Genomic DNA, 18,375 nt, shown 5'->3' with positions numbered 1-18,375 from the left:
TACTGCTAATCACAAAAATAGACATCTCAAGTTAACCATTTTAGTACTTTCTATGTATGGGAAGATGCGAGAGTCCAGGCTCAAATTATTCCTTAGATACGCATCTTATAACTGTCTAGGGCCAGTATCCCCAGCACAGAATGCTTCCTGTTTTTCTCCATCGTGAATTCCTTTCAGGGCGCACCATGCGGGAGGAGTGGGGGGCGGCTGCAGTGGCTGCTGACTTGATGGCTGGCAACATTGTTGTTTACTGGAATGGCAAGCAACACTCCCTTTGCACACATCCAGCGCTCAGAAAAGTAAGGATATTTGCCCAAGGTCCAGTAGCAAGTAAGAAGTAACATTGGGATTTTAGCCTTGCTCTCTTCAACCCTGAAGCCTATATGCTTAACCAATTCAGTGCACTGTAACCTTTGGATTCCAATGTTTTCTGTTCCTGGATTATGGAACAAATCCATGGAGAGTAAATGACTTGTGTTTTTCTTATCAGGTTTTCATCCCTCAAGGTCAGCGCCCTCTCCGTGGCTCTTGGGAACACAAGCATTTCTATGCCTCTTTCACAAGACCTTTGCCTGGTTCTAAAACATCTAATAAGTAAGAAACCCCCTTCCATCACCCCCCCCTGTACCCTTCAGAACTGAATTTAAGGACATGCAGTACCCCACCTCTAACCACAAACTTTTATTTCCTTTTCAGCTGCAGGATTTTCCACATCAAAAGACCAAAATAAATTCCCATCTGAATTTGGAAAGAGCTAAGGACAAAAGAACCCAGAAAGAAATCCTCTTAGGTGAGCAAAGGAAGGAAAATGAGGTAGGGAGGGACTTGTGAACTTACAGCTTTATTAGATAGTGTTAGGATAGTTTTGGAATTTTGGTTGGTGAATGCCCACGAGGCCCCTTGGCATGGTGGAAAACACAGGAGCTTAAGAGCCAGGCATACTTGAATTGGCTGTCAGTTCCCCTACTTACTAATTCTAAAATATTGAGTAACTCAGTTTCCCTCTCTGACCATCAGTTTCTTCATCTATACATTTGTAATAATAATACCTATCTCTCAAGGTTTCCATGTGAAATATAGTATTTCAGTGAGTGTTTGTGCTTGGTATATGCTTACTAAATAGTTGTAGTAGTTGTTGTCTTTATTGTTGCAACTGTAGGGGTGGGAAAATTTTCCCTTCTTCCTTTATAGGTCCCTTGACTGGTCTAATAATTAAACTGACATAAGACAGATTAACAGGATAAAAACAAATTTAATTTTGTATGTACAGGAGTCCCACAAAAATGTGAGACTCAAGTGATCAGAACAGAGAGCTGTTATACCTTGTAGATTAAAAAAACAATGTATTGGGCTTCCCTGGTGGCGCAGTGGTTGAGAGTCCGCCTGCTGATGCAGGGGACACGGGTTCGTGCCCCGGCCCGGGAAGATCCCACATGCCGTGGAGCGGCTAGGCCCGTGAGCCATGGCCGCTGAGCCTGCGCGTCTGGAGCCTATGCTCCGCAATGGGAGAGACCACAACAGTGAGAGGCCTAGATACCGCAAAAAAAAAAAAAAAAAAAAAACAATGTATTTATGAAGAATCGACAAGGCAAAGGGGTTTGGCCTAGAAATAGTAAAGAATTAACAAGGTTTGTTTGTACAGCCTTCTCGGGCCCTAAATTCCCTGTCTCTGGTGATAAGGATGCCTTCTACCCTTCTGGTACAGGGAGGATCTCTTTCTCTTGAGAAAGTTTTCTCCTGCTTTCAGGGGGACAAAGGAGGGTCAGAGTATCATTCTTGCACCAGCTGGTTCTCAAGTACCTTTAATTCAAAATAATATGCCAACATGGCATATTTTGGGGTTACATATTCTAAACCCCTATACCCCTCTCAAACTCTCCATCTGGTGGGTACCATAAAATCAGGCAAAAGAGAATCTTTCTTTTCCTGTTTTCTTTTTGGTTACCTTTTTGTTAGCATGCCCAGTTACTTCTCCCTTCTCTATTGCTTCCCCTTCTTCAGTGCCCTGAAAATGAATCTCTTGCCGTCTCCCTTCTTCCAAATCCTTGCTTTTCTCTCTTAGTTCTACACATTCAACACCTCCTTTGTTTAGGGCATCTTCCCATTTCCACTCAGTTGAATCTCTTTCATTGTCTCTGCCATTAGCCTCCAAACAAACTAGTCATCCTCACATCACTTTGCTTCTCCAAGTCCCTCTCTCCCTGAGTTGGGAGGCCACCTAAAAGTGAGACAAAGCCATGAAGTCCCTAGACCTTAGTTTTCTGACTAATTTTCTTTCTACCTCATTTTGGCAGCTTCATTTCATCAAGTAAAAGTTATATGTGTTTTTTCTATCTATTCTGTGTTTGCTTGTGGATATCTTTATCTTTTTTTTTTTACATACTTTGTATTATAAAGGTAGACACATGCTCATCGTGAGGATTTTGGAGAACAACAAAACTTTATAAGGAAGGAAATAAAAATTGTTCATTTCATTACCCAGATATAAATCCTATTAACTAATTGATATATTTCCTTTCAGTATATACAATTTTGTATCCTGCTGTATTAGTTTCCTAGGACTGCCATAACAAAGTACCACAGGCTGGGTATCTTAAACGGCAGAAATTTATTTCCTCAGAATTCTGAGGCATAGAAGTCTAAGATCAAGGTGTTGACCAGGTTGGTTTCTTCTCAGTCCTCTCTCCTTGGCTCGTAGATGGCTATCTTTTCCTCCCTGTGTCTTCACATGGTCTTCCCTCTATGTGTCTCTGTGTTCTAACTTCTTCTTATAAGGACACCAGTCATATTGGATAAAGGCCTACCCTAATGATCTCATCTTAACTAAATTACCTCTTTAAAGGTCCTATATCCAGGTACAGTCACATTCTGAGGTACTGGAGGTTAGGACTTCAACATGTGAATTTTAAAGGGACACAATTCAGCCCATGCTTTCTCCTCTAAAACCTGTTTTCTTTAAAAATTATCTCACATGAGAATCTCCCTTGTCAGTAACAATTTTGGGCAACATTTTTGTTGGCTGCGTAATATCCCTTCATAAAAGTATACTGCAATTTATTTAACCATTTCCATGTTTTTGGATATTTTGTGTGTTTCCATTTTTTCACTAATATAAATGCTTCAATGAATCGTTTTGTACATGAATCTTTATTTGCATATCTGACCATTTTGTTTGGTAGATTGTTTAAAGAGTAATTACTGGCTCAAAAGGTATGACTATTCTATGGCTCATAATTACACACTGGAAAGTTGTTTTCTAGAAGTTTTTACCAGTTTACATTCATACCAGCAAGGACAGCAGTCAAACATGCACTCATATAAACTGCTTGGTGAGAGTGAGAGAGGAACAGTTAATCTCACATGGTTGTTTCAATTTACAGTTATTGATGACTGATAAGGTAAAATATTTCATGTTTTTATATTTCCTTTTTTGTGACTGGTTTACGTATGTTTTTTTGCCCATTTATGTTTGAGGATCTATCATTTTAGATGATAAGCTTATGACTAAGACTAGGATCTATTTCAATGAGGGAAATCTCAGAAAAAGCCAAATTCCGAAGAATATTATGGATCCAGAATCCAAGACCAATTGGTCAGAGTCTCTTCTGTGGAGAAGACTTGGCATGTGATGACATAGGCTGCAAGAAAGCTTTGCAGGGAAGAATCTAACATATTCCTTTCTCCAGGGAAGTCTGTTGTGGGCACAATACTGCCACTTATAAAAATAATCTTACTGAAGAGAAAGGCTGAGAGTGCATTGGCTGAGAAAAGGCTGAGCTAGATGTCTGTTATATGAGGAGAGCCCCTAGGAGAAAGAGCATAGAGATATGGTTCATAGGACTATGACTCTGCACAGTTTTTAGAATGTGTGAGACACTGGGAAATTTTTGATGCACAGAAGCCCTACATGTATGATTAGTGTCTAAAAGTCTTTTGTTAGTGTTCAAGGTTGATGCCTCAGAGTACTCTAGTAGAGAGAAATCCTGTGAAGGTAATGAATATAAAGGAATTTTTAGTCATGAGGCCGATCTTAATTTGACATCTGAGGATTCACACTTGAGAACTTATTAATTAATATGGCTGTAAAAATGTGGGAAGGCCTTCAGGCAGAACTCGGTTCTCTTTCAACACCAGAAGTTTCATAGGGTGGGGAAACTTTCCCAATGTGAAAGAAATTGCAGTGAATAATCAAGGTTTTTCCACCATATGAAAATGCATAGTGAAGAGAAACCCTATGAGGGTATTAACTGGGAAAGACTTCAGGACAAGCTCAGACATTTTCTTTTGAAACATGAAAGAGTTCCAAGGTAAGAAAATGGTTGCAATGCCTGTGTGGAAGGCTTTTCAGATCTAGCTCAAATCTTATTAAGCCAAAAAAGAATTCATGGTGCAAAGAAAGCTTATGCATGTAATGAATGTGGGAAGGGGTTTTGGTGATATCAGTCCTTATAGAATATCAGAAAATTCATAGTGGAGATGGAAGGAGATCCTTGTTTATCATCTGCAAATTCATAGTGGAGAGAAACTACTAGAATGAATAAGCCTTCAATTAGAGGCTAAGTCTTATCTATCATTAAGTGATTCATAAAGGCAAGACCCTCAATGTATGTAAAAAATATGAGTGGGCTTCCCTGGTGCCGCAGTAGTTGAGAGTCCGCCTGCCAATGCAGGGGACGCGGGTTCATGCCCCGGTCCGGGAAGATCCCACATGCCGCGAAGTGGCTGGGCCCGTGAGCCATGGCCGCTGGGCCTGCGCGTCCGGAGCCTGTGCTCCGCAACAGGAGAGGCCACAACAGTGAGAGGCCCGTCTACCGCAAAAAAAAAAAAAAATGAGTATGCTTTCCTTAGGATTTAGCCTTATTTGGTATCAGTGAGTTCATAGTGCAGTGAATGTAGAAAGGCCTTCAATTTGAAGTGTAATCTTGCTCAGCATTAGACAGTACAGGAATCTGATTAATGTAATGCTGTGGAAAGGTCTTTGTGAGAAAAATCAGATCTTGGTAAAAATGAAAAAAGGATTCATAATAAAAGTTAATTAAAATACTTTCCATTTATTGCATATAATTATACACTTACCATGTATACTACTACTATAAGAACTTTACATAGTTTGTTTAATCATTTAATTCTTGGAACAATCGGATAATATAGGAACTCTCATCCTTGTTTTACATGTGAAGAAACCAAGAAAAAGAGATGGAAGAATTTTCCCAAGGTCACACAGCTATCACTGGAAGAGCCAGGGTTTGAATCCTAGACAGTTTAATTATTCTAGGTTTATACTGGCAATGTGTAAATCTTCAGAGATTTGTTAGCCTTTATTCATCATTAAGTGATTCATTCCAGAAATCACAATTCACTCTTCAGTGCAGTGAGTTTTGGTAGCCTTCAGTCAGTTTTGGAATCTGGTAAATACTCCCAGAAACTCCACATTGAGCTCCAGAAAATGGAGTAAAGGTTATAAAGCATTTATTGCTTTGAATAGGGATCACCTCCAAACTTGAAAGATTTCATTAATAACTGGATTCTCTTCTCAAATGTTCACCACAACCACTTCTCATGGTGTAGGCTCTGAAATTGGCTAGGTCAGTTTCATCATCACAAAATAAGGGAGAATTGTCCAGTTCTACAAAAGACTGAGTAGGAATGAAGGCCAGACAGATGTGTGTGCTGGAAGCTTCAGGAAAGGTTCCAGATCATTTTAGGAATTATAACCAGAAAAGCCAAAATAAACCGAGAAAATCTAGCCGATAAGAAGTGGAGAAACTAGGGTATATGGAATGATTTTCCTCCCGGTATGGGTATAGACATAGGTTGCTTGTCTATCACCCAGTATTCAGAGGAACTACTGCTTGAAATTGCCATAGGAATATTCAGTGCCTTAGCATTGACAGATCAGTATGCCTTCCAGAAACTCAAGGTATAAGAACTCTAATACATTGATTTTTATATCCTCTCACTTTAAGAAGGCAGCATGGGGATTTCCCTGGTGGTCCAGTGGTTAAGACTCTGCGCTTCCACTGCAGGGGGCATGGGTTCAATCCCTGGTTGGGGAAATAAGATCCCACATGCCGTGTGGCACGGCCAAAAGAATAAAAAAAAAGAGAGGCAGCATGGTACAGCAGAAAAGTATTTGTGTTCTAGAATCAGCTATACCTAGGTTTATTTACCAGCTTAACCACCTTCTAGCTGTGTGACCTTGGTTATATTTAATAAATCTCTCTGAGTCTCATGTTGCTCATTTTTTGGGTCAGAATATTAATACCACAACAAGTTGTAAAGATTCAAGGGATTTTAAGGGTTATAAAGTGTCTAGTGTAGTGCCTGGCACATAGTACACACTTAATGAATGTTTGCTATAATTTTTTTAGTTCTTCCAGGGCCTCAACCCTCTATAATACAGAGCTCCCTGATCCCCGTGTTTTACAGCTGTGTTGAGATATTAATCACTTTAGACCATGAGCTTCTGCTAAGTCATATGGTACCTTTGTGTGAATTGGAATATGGTATCTCTTCCTCAAAACATTTTATTACTACCTGCCAGAAAATTGTCATAATAAATGCAAATATCTATGATGTGCACAGTATGAATGATACCCTGCAGAATCATGTGATGCACAGCTTGCACAATCTGCAAATGGTAGGCTAAATAGTGGACCTCCAAAGATGTCTGTCTTAATTCCCAGAACCTGAATATGAACCTAATATGTTACTTGAAATGGTAAAAGGTTAAGGATTTTGAGCTATGGAGATTGTCCTAGATGATTAGGGTGGGCTCAGTATAATCACAAGGCTCTTTATAAGAGATAGGCAAGATGGTCAGAGTTATAGAGAGAAGATATGTGGGCAGAAGCAGGGGTCAGAGAGGAAATAAGATGCTAAGCTGATGACTTTGATGTTGAAGAAAGGGACCATGAGCCAAAAAATGTAGACTCTAGAAGCTAGAAAAAGCAAGGAAATGCTTCTCCCCTAGAGCATCCAGAAGGAATGCAACCTTGTGAACCCATTTTAGACTTTCGACTTCTAGAACTGTAAAAGAATAAACTTATGTTGCTTTAAGCCACTAAGTTTGTGGTAATTTGTAGTGACAATAGGAAACTAATACACTGTACAGGCAGCCCAATTTGCCTGGAGCTTCCAGGCCAGTTACTTCTGGCAATGAACAGTCTTGTCCAGTATAGCCCCATGTCTGTAGATAAGTTATCATTTTGTATATGTGTTATGGTCTTAAGATTTGGAAACAGTGCTCCAATAGATTGTTGTTCCATTTGAGAAAGGAGTTTTTTCTCTTCTGTACTTTCCCAGGGGTTCTGGATGCAGAAGGAATGAAGATAAGTTGATCCATTGTTTCTCCAAGTGTGATATGCCTGGTAGCTCAGGTGCAGCACTTTGCTTGTTATCAGATTTCTGATCCTTAGAGAGGAATATTTTCTGAATCAATTGAGACGAAATTGAAGTATAAATCAGAATACCAATATGTGGGGTTTTGTCTCTTCTGATGACAAGATGTCTCTTCAATGGGTAGTGCTGGATGTATACAGACAGAATTTACCTCCTGATGCCAATTTTTGCTACAACATACTGTTGCAAAGAGTGTTTAGGAGATACTCTGCCATTGGTTATGTTTATTCTCCCATGTTAATTCTCTTAGATCAACTCCAGTAATTACTGAGGCACTCCATTGTGACAGCCTACATTCCAGGATAAGAAATAAATTTTATATCTTGTGCCAATTCCAATTGATTGAAATCGGTTTTAATAATATGCTGGCTTGACAATGATTCTGAGGTGCAAGGGGACAATTCTATGGTAGATTGCTGATGTCTGCCATAGATAGGAGATTGGCATCAGGCTGGCCTCATATATTACATCCTTATGATGATTCTTTTATTTATTCAGAAACATTTGTTAAGCATCTTCTTTATACCAGGCACTGTGATATATATTTTGAATAGAGAGGTGAAAAAGATATGTTCCTAGTCCTAGAGAAGCTGATATTAGTAGAAGAGACACATAAACAAATGTACACAGCAAAATATCACAGATGCTTGATAAAAGTCTATATAGAATACATTAGAGACACAGAGGAGGACATAGTTAATTCTGTTGGGTGGGAGAGGGTTCCAGAAAGAAATTAATGCCTAAGTCCTGCAAGGTGTGTAGATGTTGTCAGCTTTAACTGTTGGGGCTGAGAAATAGAAGAGAGTCATTCCAAGCAGTGGTGGTATGAGCAAAGACACATTATATGAAATAATTCAATGTTTTCAGTATATTTATGGTATGTTCAAAATGGTTAGTATACTTGGAACATAGAAAGTGAGAGGGTATTTAATGAGAAGAAGATAGTGGCCAGATCATTGAGAGCCTTGAATGCTATACTAAGAACAGTGGGGAGATATTGGGATTTTAGTCAAGGGATTATTAACAGGAACAGATTTGCATTTTAGAAATATCCAGTGAATGAGTTTTTTTTAATTAATTTTTATTGGAGTATAGTTGCTTTACAATGCTGTGTCCATTTCTACTGCACAGCAAAATGAATCAGCCACACACATACATATATCCCCTCTTTTTTGGATTTCCTTCCCATTTAGGTCACCACAGTGCATTAAGTAGAGTTCCCTGTGCTATGCAGTATGTCCTCATCAGTTGTCTAGCGGATGAGATTTTGATGGATAGACTGGAGAAGACAGAACTGGGTACAGGGAGACGAGTTCAGAGGCTATTACAAAAGAGGAGAGATGTTGAAGCCTGAGTTAAGGCAGTGGGAATGAAATTAGAATACATGTATGTGAAAAATTAAGAACTCAGTGGCTGACTGGAGGATATAGGGAGGCCGATGAGAAGAAGGAATCTAGGATGATCTTCAGTTTTCTTTCTGCCTTTGGTGGTTGAAATGTAAAAACCATTCCATGAGCTGGAGAACTCAGAATGAGGAACAGGTTTGAGGGGAAAAAATGATGAGTTCAATTTTGAACAAAGTCTGAAGCACCTTTGGAATGTCCAAGAGGAAGTATTCAGCAGGCAGTCAGGAATTTATTCTGCTGTGAAGCAAGTAGGGTTACAGATAGATTTGGAGGTCATCAAGCATAGAGGTGCTGGTTTTAATTAAGGTATGAATGAGCTTGCCCCAGGAGAGTGTGTGGAGTGAGAAAAGGTGGGGGCGGGGAAGAATCTCAGAAATACAGGCATTTGGGAGTGGGGATGGGGGCAAAAAAGCTGAGAATGAGCAGCAGGAAAGGTAGGAGGGGAACCAGGGGAAATACTACATTCTTCTTGTGCTCTCTTGTGGCAGTCTGAGTTTCTTTCCCAGAATAAATTTCCCCTCTCCTGTCTTCAGTCTCCCCTGTCTCTGACTATCTTGGACCCATAATTTCCAGTTCCACCCTACCTGTGAGACTGGGGCTACCAGGTCCTCTGGTGGTCACTTCTCAAGTGTAAAACTCCCCTTTGACTATTGCTACAATTTAAGAACAATTTGGAACACCCACTTCCCTGAGTTGCAAAAGAATAAAAGGCAAACATTGGGGGCTCTTCACTTTCTACATTTATATGCTCCTCACCTCTTGATCTATTCTGTTGGCCATATTAATTTCAGTAAATCCCAGTTCTCATCATATCCCTTTCCTTTATAATTAACTAGCTCCCTTTATAATGAAAGTATATTCTATTTTGTATTTTTATTATAGTAAGTATAATATTTAGATACAGTATATTCTATATTATAATAAGGCCTATATATGGCTTAAAAATATTTAGTCATAACAAAAAATAGCAGTATTTAGCTTCACCTCCCCACACTCACCAGGCTCAAGTGCCTGAAGTAACCAACTTTGAAATGTGTTAGCTATTTATTTTGGTTTTTATCTCAATAATTCTAAACAATACGGCTATACTATTATTTCTTGAGTTACTTATTTCAGGTATTAGCTGTTGACTTCCTGTTGTGGTAGATGAAGATTAAATTTTCACTTTTCCTCTCCTACTTCCCTTCTCCATCCTTTTAATATAGTTATAGCATACATTTTTAATGATAACATTTACATTATTGTGTGTGCATTGTTCACTAAAGAAACCAGTAGTGAATTGTGATTACATTTTTCTTGTACACATTTTTATCAATTCTAGATTGAATAATTGCTTTTCACTTGCATTTTTTATATATTACTATCTTTTCCATCTAATCTGTATGTCTGTTTTTTTTGGTTTTGTTTGGGTTTTTGCAACATACTCAAGTAAGTTAGGTTATTTTCTGGAAATCCCCTTTCTAGAGCTTTCTGTCCTATTCCAGTCTGGACTATTTCCACCCCCAACTCCTGGAAGCTTTTAGAATTTCTACTTTATCACTGATATTCTGAAATTTCATGGTGATGTGTGGATATTTGTGTATCTATTGTACTGGACACTTGGTAGACTCTTTCAGTGTGTATGTTCTTGTGCTTAAGCTCTGGAAAATTTTATTGCAAGCTCCATAAGGACGGAGATTTTTATCTAATTTATTTCTGTGTCTACAATGCCTAGAATAATGCCTGATACATGATGGGCACTTATTATTTGTTGAATGAATGAATGATTATTTACATTTAAAATAATATGAATAAAATAATGCCAGTAAACCCACCATCCAGGACAAGAAATAGAACATTAGCCATACCTTAGTGCCCCCCCTGCCATGTGCGCTTCTCCAATCACCCCTCCCGTCTACCTCCATCTAGAGGTAACACTTCTCCCTGACTTTTGTATTAACAGTCCCCTTGGTTTTCTTATAGTTTTATCACCTTATATGTATGTCCCTAAACAATATATCGTTAATTTAAAAAAAATTGAAAAGCACACATCTAGTTGCATGAGAAAAGGGTAGTATTGCCCCTGTTAGATAATGTGTCCTAGGAAAACATAGGTTCTGAGTCAAAGACTGACTTCAGCGTTCCTGAGAATTTAGTAAAGCCATTTCTGGGAAAATTAGTGATTGAAATCATGAAGTTTCGTGTAAAGTTCTTTGCCTGTCTGGCTTTAATTTTTCTATTGTAGATAATTTTTTCTTTCTATCTGTAAGGTTGTAAGATGTTTTCTTTATTCTTTGAGTTCAGGAATTTGATCAGGGTATGCCTAAGTATGTTTTATAATGTAAGCTTCATGAAGGCAGGGATTTTTGTCTGTTTTGTTTACTGATATATCTCAAGGACCTTAGAACCATGCCAGACACATAACAGGTCCTTATTAAATGTATTGATTAGATTAACATATAGCACCATAAAGTAATGAATGGATAGGTGAATGGATAAATGAATTAGTCAGTGTCAGTCTTGTCTGGAATTCAGAGGGATCATATGGTAGTTCCATTTTTAGTTTTTTGAAGAGCTTCCATACTGTTTTCCATAGTGGCAATTTACAACCCCACCAACAGTGTACAAGGGTTCTCTTTTCTCCACATCGTTGCCAACATTTGTTATTTGTAGACTTTTTGATGATAGCCATTCTGACAGGTGTGAGGTGATATCTCATTGTGTTTTTTTTTAAATTGAGGTAGAGTTGCTGTACAATATATGTTTCAGATGTACAATATGCTAATTCACAATTTTTAAAGGTTATGCTCCATTTATAGTTATTATAAAATATTGGCTATATTCCCTGTGTTGTACAGTATATCCTTGTAGCTTATTCACTTTATACCTAGTAGTTTCTGCCTCTTAAATGCCTACCTCTGTCTCGCCCCTCCCCCTTTCCCTCTCCCCACCGGTAACCACTAATTTGTTCTCCATGTCTGTGAGTCTGTTTCTTTTTTGCTATATTCACAAGTTTGTTTTATCTTTCAGATTCCACATATAAGTGATATCATAGAGTATTTGTCTTTCTCTGTCTAACTTATTTCACTTAGCATAATACCCTCCAAGTCCATCCATGTTGCTGCAAATGGCAAAATTTCATTCTTTTTTTATGGCTGAGCAGTGTTTCATTGAATATATATGTCACATCTTCTTTATCCATTCGTCTGTTGATGAACACTTAAGTTGCTTCCATATCTTGGTAATTGTAAATAGTACTGCTAATGGATTAGCAGTATTGACCTTGTTGTATTTGGGTCAGTACCACTAGAACACCCAACTATGTGCAAGTATGAAAAGTGTTCCTATGCAAAAGAGGTCACATGTGAAGTCCAGTTCTCACACTGCTTTATTTCCAGAGAACAGTTGGCATTTCTGTACAACACAAATTGTCCTAGGGTAAAAACTGAAAATTCCAATATTTGGGCCTAGTTACCTTGGACACAAATTGTACTCTGAAATGGTGTTATTTCACTAATAAGTAGACAAGCACAGTATTTAAGTTTGTATGCAAGGGCTCAAAAGCTAGCACAAAGCTAGCTAGCAAAAAGAAAAAAAAGAAATAGCTAAAATGTCTGTTAGAGTATAAATTTCCAGAAAACTTGTTAACAAGAACATCCTATCAGACTAAATTCTAGTTTTTTCTTAAAAGGGTTTTTTACCCCTTAAGAAATGGTTCACCGATGTATAATCTTGTCTTTCTCTAGTAAGGCTTCCGTACATCTGGATGAATATCTAACTCCTTTTCTAGTATTTCACATAAAGGTTTGCCACCCTATCCCATGAAAGAATTCTAAGCAATCTTAAGTGCTAATCAAAAACAAACTCCACCTTGAAACTTGTTTGTGTTAAAGACAGATAAAGCCAGTAAAGAGAATTTACATGATTTCAGTGGTCTACATTGTGTGGGAATTGTAAGGGATCAATAAATAACACTTGTCTTCCCTGCCTAGGTTCAAAACCAATTGAAATATAAATGTAGGAATCAGATAGATGGAGATCAAAACATCATCTTCATTACTAATAAAGCTGGTTGGAGAAGATGCTTTTAGTGTGGAGTTCCAATTAGTGTGGACCCCAGAATTAGGCAGATTTGCCCAGACAACTGCAAAACCACAAGACTCCAGGCCAAAGTAGGCCCCTTATTGTATGGCAGGGAGCCAGTCAGAATGCATGTTCACTATAGGCACACAGATTCCTGAAAGAGAAGCAGAGAGCAAGGGCCCAAGCCAAGCCTACTCAGATATTTCTCCTAAACATATTAGTCATATAACTCATCTCTTTTCCCATGGACAGAAAAGCAGGAGTGTTAGTCTAGTTGAAGTTCTTCCACATGGAAGCATGAGAAGTGAAGATTAAGCGTTCCATCTAACATAGCTTAGTGATATCTTCAGTATTGCCATTTGCTTGAACCTGTCTATCCTCTACAGTACCAAAAATATCACAATTTTGCTTTTAGCTTCACAAAAAAAACTGTTGGGATATTTTAGGAAGACTTAAGTATAGTGCAAATAACTTAACTGCATAGTTTCATATTAAAGTCATATCAATGGAATATTTAAAAACTTCATCTAAATGCAGTAACAAAACATGAAGAAATGTTTCTTAAAGGCAAATGTACCAAAAGGAATCCATTTACAACTAGCTAAAGTGGGAACACAAAATATTGTAATTTGACCATGGTCTGTTCCTCTACTTACTAAAGCTTTGAAATGAAGCTTCATGTAAGAAATTTCCCTACTATATCTGCATTCATGTAATAACCACATATTGGGAAAGTATGTGGTATGGGGGTGGGAGAGAAGAGAAGGGAAGGGAAAAAAGAGAGAAAATGGGAAAGATTGCAGGGGATGGGCACCATGTGTGAAATTGTGGATGATCTGAGCTGTGTATTTGATGCAGAGATGGGGAGAGTATTGAGTGACAGTGGGATAGTGGGAAGTGATGTGAGCAAGGTATGTGTGATCATGGTGGCAATGGGGACGGTGTGAATAATAGTGGAGGATGGTATGAAATCACTGAAAATGAAGTCGGGCAATGTGAATGTTAGTGACAGGACAAGATCAGAAAGTATGTGATAATGATAGGGATGCAGTGCATGTCATACTGTGGAAGATGAGAACTGTGCATATGTATGGTTGTGTGAAAGAGTAGGGAGGGAAAGAAAATAGTGAGAAAGGACACGATGTTAATGAGACCCTGGGATGCTTGTGTGTTTGAAAATGTGGATGGGGCATTTCAAGCAATAATAGGAGGACGTAGACAGTGGGTGGAATGGGGAAAATGTAGTGTGATGGTAGAAGATAGGTACATGGTGGAAGTGATAGGGTTAGTGTGTTTATATGTTTGAGTGTGTGATGCTGGGGGCAATAAGAAGTATATCAATTAGTGGGGGCAGATAGGTACAGTGAGCATGCATGACAATGGGGAATGGTAATACTTATGATAACTTAGAGCATGGAAATCATGAGTGTCTGAGTGCAGTTGTTGAATAAAGTGTGTGATGGGTAAATGCAGTTTCTGAGTGTCAGTGAGGAATGGCAAAAGAATGTGTGAGAATGGAGGTGATGTGGTTATTGATTGTGAGTGTGTATGATATGGAGATAGCATGAGCATGTGGGAAAGGAATTTTGGAGGATGATGGAGGTTTTATAGTGGGGATGTGGACTGTGTGTATGATAGTGGGTATGGATAGGCACTGTGTGATAGTGTAGGGATTGAGTAATGGTAGATGTGACTGAGTGATGGAGATGGTGTGTGTGATAATGGAGGTTGATTAGAGGTACTTACATTTGACAGTGGGTGTCATGGTACTGTATGGACACTTGTGTGTATGATAGTACAGGATAGGATAATGTATGTGCAGAAATGGGAGTAATAAAGACAGTGTGTGGGTTAGTGTGATAGTTTGGAGAACTGGGACAGTGTGTGGAGATCATAAATCACAGTCATTATCACATAAGTCATAGAGGGAATCATGTGTGAATGAGATAGTGTATTAAAGATTCCGTGTGTGTATTTGTCAGAGAGAGAGAGAGAGAGAGATTTCATGTTTTGTGATAGGCATTTGGAATTGCATTTGGATATGAGTAACAGAGATCTGAAAAGTAAGTTGCTTAAAATGACTAGGGGATATCTTTATCTTACTAAAACAAATCCAATGGTATAAAGCCCAGGACTTCCATGATTTCATCAGTGTCTCAGGTACCACATATTTTTTTGTTGTTGTTCCATGATCCTTAGCATGTGGCTCCCATCATGGTTGCGGGATGGCTGCTGCAACTCCACCCATCATTTACATGTTCCAGGTAGGAAGATGAGGAAGAGGAGAGGGTAAAATAACTTGTCAGTAGAATTCATCTCCTTTATACAGAGCTTTCCCCCAAATCCTACCCAACAATTTCCATCTACATCCAGTGGACAGAACTGTGACACATGACCACCACTGTCTGCAAGGGTGTCTGGGAAGTATGTTTACAATTGGGAACATTATCACCCATAATAAAAATCAAGGTTTATTTAGTAAGAAAAAGGGATGTTGGGTAGGATACAGCCAGTAGAGAAAGAGGTTGAAGATATGGGAGAGAGGGTTTATAATTAATAGATTAAAATCCCAGAGGTGAGAGACACAGTATTCAGGGTACAGGAACACTATATGATTGGCACAGTTTGAGTTGCTGGGGATATCATAGTAGGCAGAAATAAACATGTTTTCTTTACCCTCATGGAACTTACTGTCTTGTGAAGAAGACAGACATTAATCACAGACCAAATTTTTGTGAAGTTGACACTGCTGTGGAGGGTAAGTAGGGGGCTTTGTGAGTAGGTTTAAAGAGGATTTGATCTACTCAGGGAGGTGAAAGATGGAGGAAGTGATGATTGAGCTGAGACTTGAAGGCAGATTCAGAGTTAACTGGATGAAGGATGGATGGATGGTTGGGATGGGGGAAAGTGTTCCCAAAAGAGGAAACAGTGTAAACAAGGGCATTTATGTGCTGTTTGTTTTTAAATTTTTATTTTTATTTAATTTAGAATGTTTGCTATTGTTATGTCTTCAAGTTCACTTGGAACTTGAATTAACTAGGAAAGTTCACTAATCTTTCCTAGTTAATTCCATCCAGTGTATTTTTTATTTCAATTATTCTGCTTTCTATCACTAAGCCCGTGATTTGCACCTTATTAAATATATCTCATTTCTCTACTTAACATGACCATTCTTTTTTCTAGCCTTTTGGACATATGGAACATAGTTATAATAACTTTTTTAATGTGCTTGTCTGCTAAATATAGCATCTGTGTAAGTTCTGGGTCAGTTTGGATTGATTAACTTTCTTTTTCCTCCTCATGATGGGTCACATTTTTCTGTTTTTTCATATGCTTGAGTTTTTTTTTAATTGCATGCCAGGCATTATGAACTTTACTTTTTGGTAAAATTTTGGTATAAAGGTTTACCTTTTGGTGCTATTATTGTATTATTATACATCTTCTTGAGCTTTATTATGAGAAGCAATTACTCGGAAGCAGTTAAATCTTTTTCAGGCCTTGCTTTTAAGATTTATTAGGCAGGACCACAGCATTGTTCTGCTAAATTATCCCAGCCTACTGAGGCAAGCCCATCTGAATACCCCATGCCTCAGGAATTGAGTTTTTCTGCTCTGGATGGTGGGAACAGGCATGATCCCCAGACCTGTCTGAGCTTCTGACACTTGTTCCCTCTAACACTTTCAGGTGGTTCTTTTCCAAGCCTTGGATAATTTCTTTATATGCATTCACTAATCAGTACTCTCCTGAATATTTTATGGCAATCCTTCAAAGGTGTCTGGAGTTCTCCCTAAGTGCAGCGCTCTCCTTTTTGGTATTCTGTTCTCTGAACTCTAGCCACCTTGGTCTTTCTGGTCTCATCTCTGTCACCTAAACTGAGTGAATCCTTTGGACTTTGACTGCGTTCTCCCTCATTGCACCACAAACTGGAAACTCCCCCAAGTTGTAAAGGTTCACCTCATTTTTCCTCATCTCTCAGGGATCACTGGTTTTCATTCCTGGATGTCCAATGTCTTGAAAACAATTATTTCACATTTTTTGTCCTCCATTTTTTTAGTATTTTTGTCAGGTTGGAGGGTCAATTGAGTCTCTAGCTTGCCTCTTAGGAAGCTATGTGGTGGAGACTTGTTTAAGAATAATTTCCTTTCTTTTCTTTCCATTTTCGTTTCCATTTCCTTTTTCTCTTCTTCTTTACTCTTCCTTTCCTCTCCTTTGAGCTGGTTGGTTTCCTCACTACTGCCAAGTATCAGATATAAGTGATAGCTGTACTTTAAAAATCTGTGTTATCAGATGAGGAGAAAGAGCCTGAAAAAGAACAAGAAATTTATTCAAAATCAAGGATTTGAGGAAGATTTTGGATCACGGGTAATGTGACCACATATTCCAAGGATAACTCTTCATAACTCTGAGTTTAAGAAACTTCTGAGTGTAAAGACAGGTTAAAGAGACAGATTAACCTCCCTTCAAAGGATAGATGTTTAAGCCTTAGGATAGATACTCACAGAATTGGCTCCCAGCCAGGGAGCTTCCAAGACTATAGTAAGAATTAGAATAACTGTGCTCTAATCTTAGACACTGTCCTACATTAGGATGAATCTATACATAGGACAGACAGCCCATGATGTGGGTCACATGATCATAGCTTCAGTCCAACTTCAGAGATTATAAGTCACCAAGAAGGTCATGATGGTGAGAAAACATGTGCAAAGAGTATTGAAGAGCCTTTAACCAGGCTTCAGATCTCGTTAACATCAGAAAATTCATCAGCAGAGATAAGCCCATGTATGTAGTGATCATGGATGATCTTTCAACCAGAGTTCAAGTTACTCAACATCGCTAATCATCAGAGAAATGCAAGTCAAAACCAAAGTGAGGTATCACCTTACACCTGACAGAATGGCTATCATCAGAAAGAACACAAATAACAAATGTTGGCAAGGATGTGGAGGAGAAGGAACCCTCTACACTGTTGGTGGGAATGTGAATTGGTTCAGCCACTATGGAAAACAGTATGGAGGCTCCTCAAAAAACTAAAAATAGAACTACCATGTGATCCAGCAATTCTACTCCTGGGTATATATTCGAAAAAAACCAAAAAACACTAATTCAAAAAGATATATGCACCCCAGTTTTCATAGCAGCATTATTTACAATAGTCAAGATAAGGAAGCAACCTAAGTGTCCATCAACAGATGAATGCATAAAAAAGATGTGGTATATAAATACAGTGGAATATTAACCATAAAAACAAATGAAAGTCTGCCATTTGCAACACCATGAATGGACCTAGAAGGTATTATGCTTATTGAAATGTCAGACAGAGAAAGACAAATACTGTATGTTATCACTTATATGTGGAATCTAAAAAATAAAACAAACAAATGAATATAACAAAACAGAAACAGACTCCCAGATACAGGGAACAAGCTAGTGGTTACTAGTGGGGAGAGGGAAGGAGGGAGGGGTAGGGGATTAAGAAGTATGAACTACCATTTATAAAATAAATAAA

General features: G+C 38.4%; 1 protein-coding gene across 1 annotated transcript in view; it reads left to right on the top strand.

Annotated features, from left to right (window-relative positions):
- Positions 1 to 490: 490 nt before the first annotated feature.
- MAGED1 (MAGE family member D1) overlaps positions 491 to 18,375 on the top strand; it is a 38,749-nt gene continuing 20,864 nt past the window's right edge. Inside the window, exons 1-2 of the mRNA XM_033849185.2 lie at positions 491 to 594; positions 697 to 790. The gene's annotated coding sequence lies outside the window, so the exon portion shown is untranslated. The remainder of the gene's footprint in view (positions 595 to 696; positions 791 to 18,375) is intronic.

The sequence above is a fragment of the Tursiops truncatus genome, chromosome X (assembly GCF_011762595.2).
Source record: "Tursiops truncatus isolate mTurTru1 chromosome X, mTurTru1.mat.Y, whole genome shotgun sequence".
Taxonomy (NCBI): domain Eukaryota; kingdom Metazoa; phylum Chordata; class Mammalia; order Artiodactyla; family Delphinidae; genus Tursiops; species Tursiops truncatus.
The sequence above is the reverse complement of the archived record's forward strand: the minus strand, read 5'-3'. Positions and strand labels throughout refer to the sequence as shown.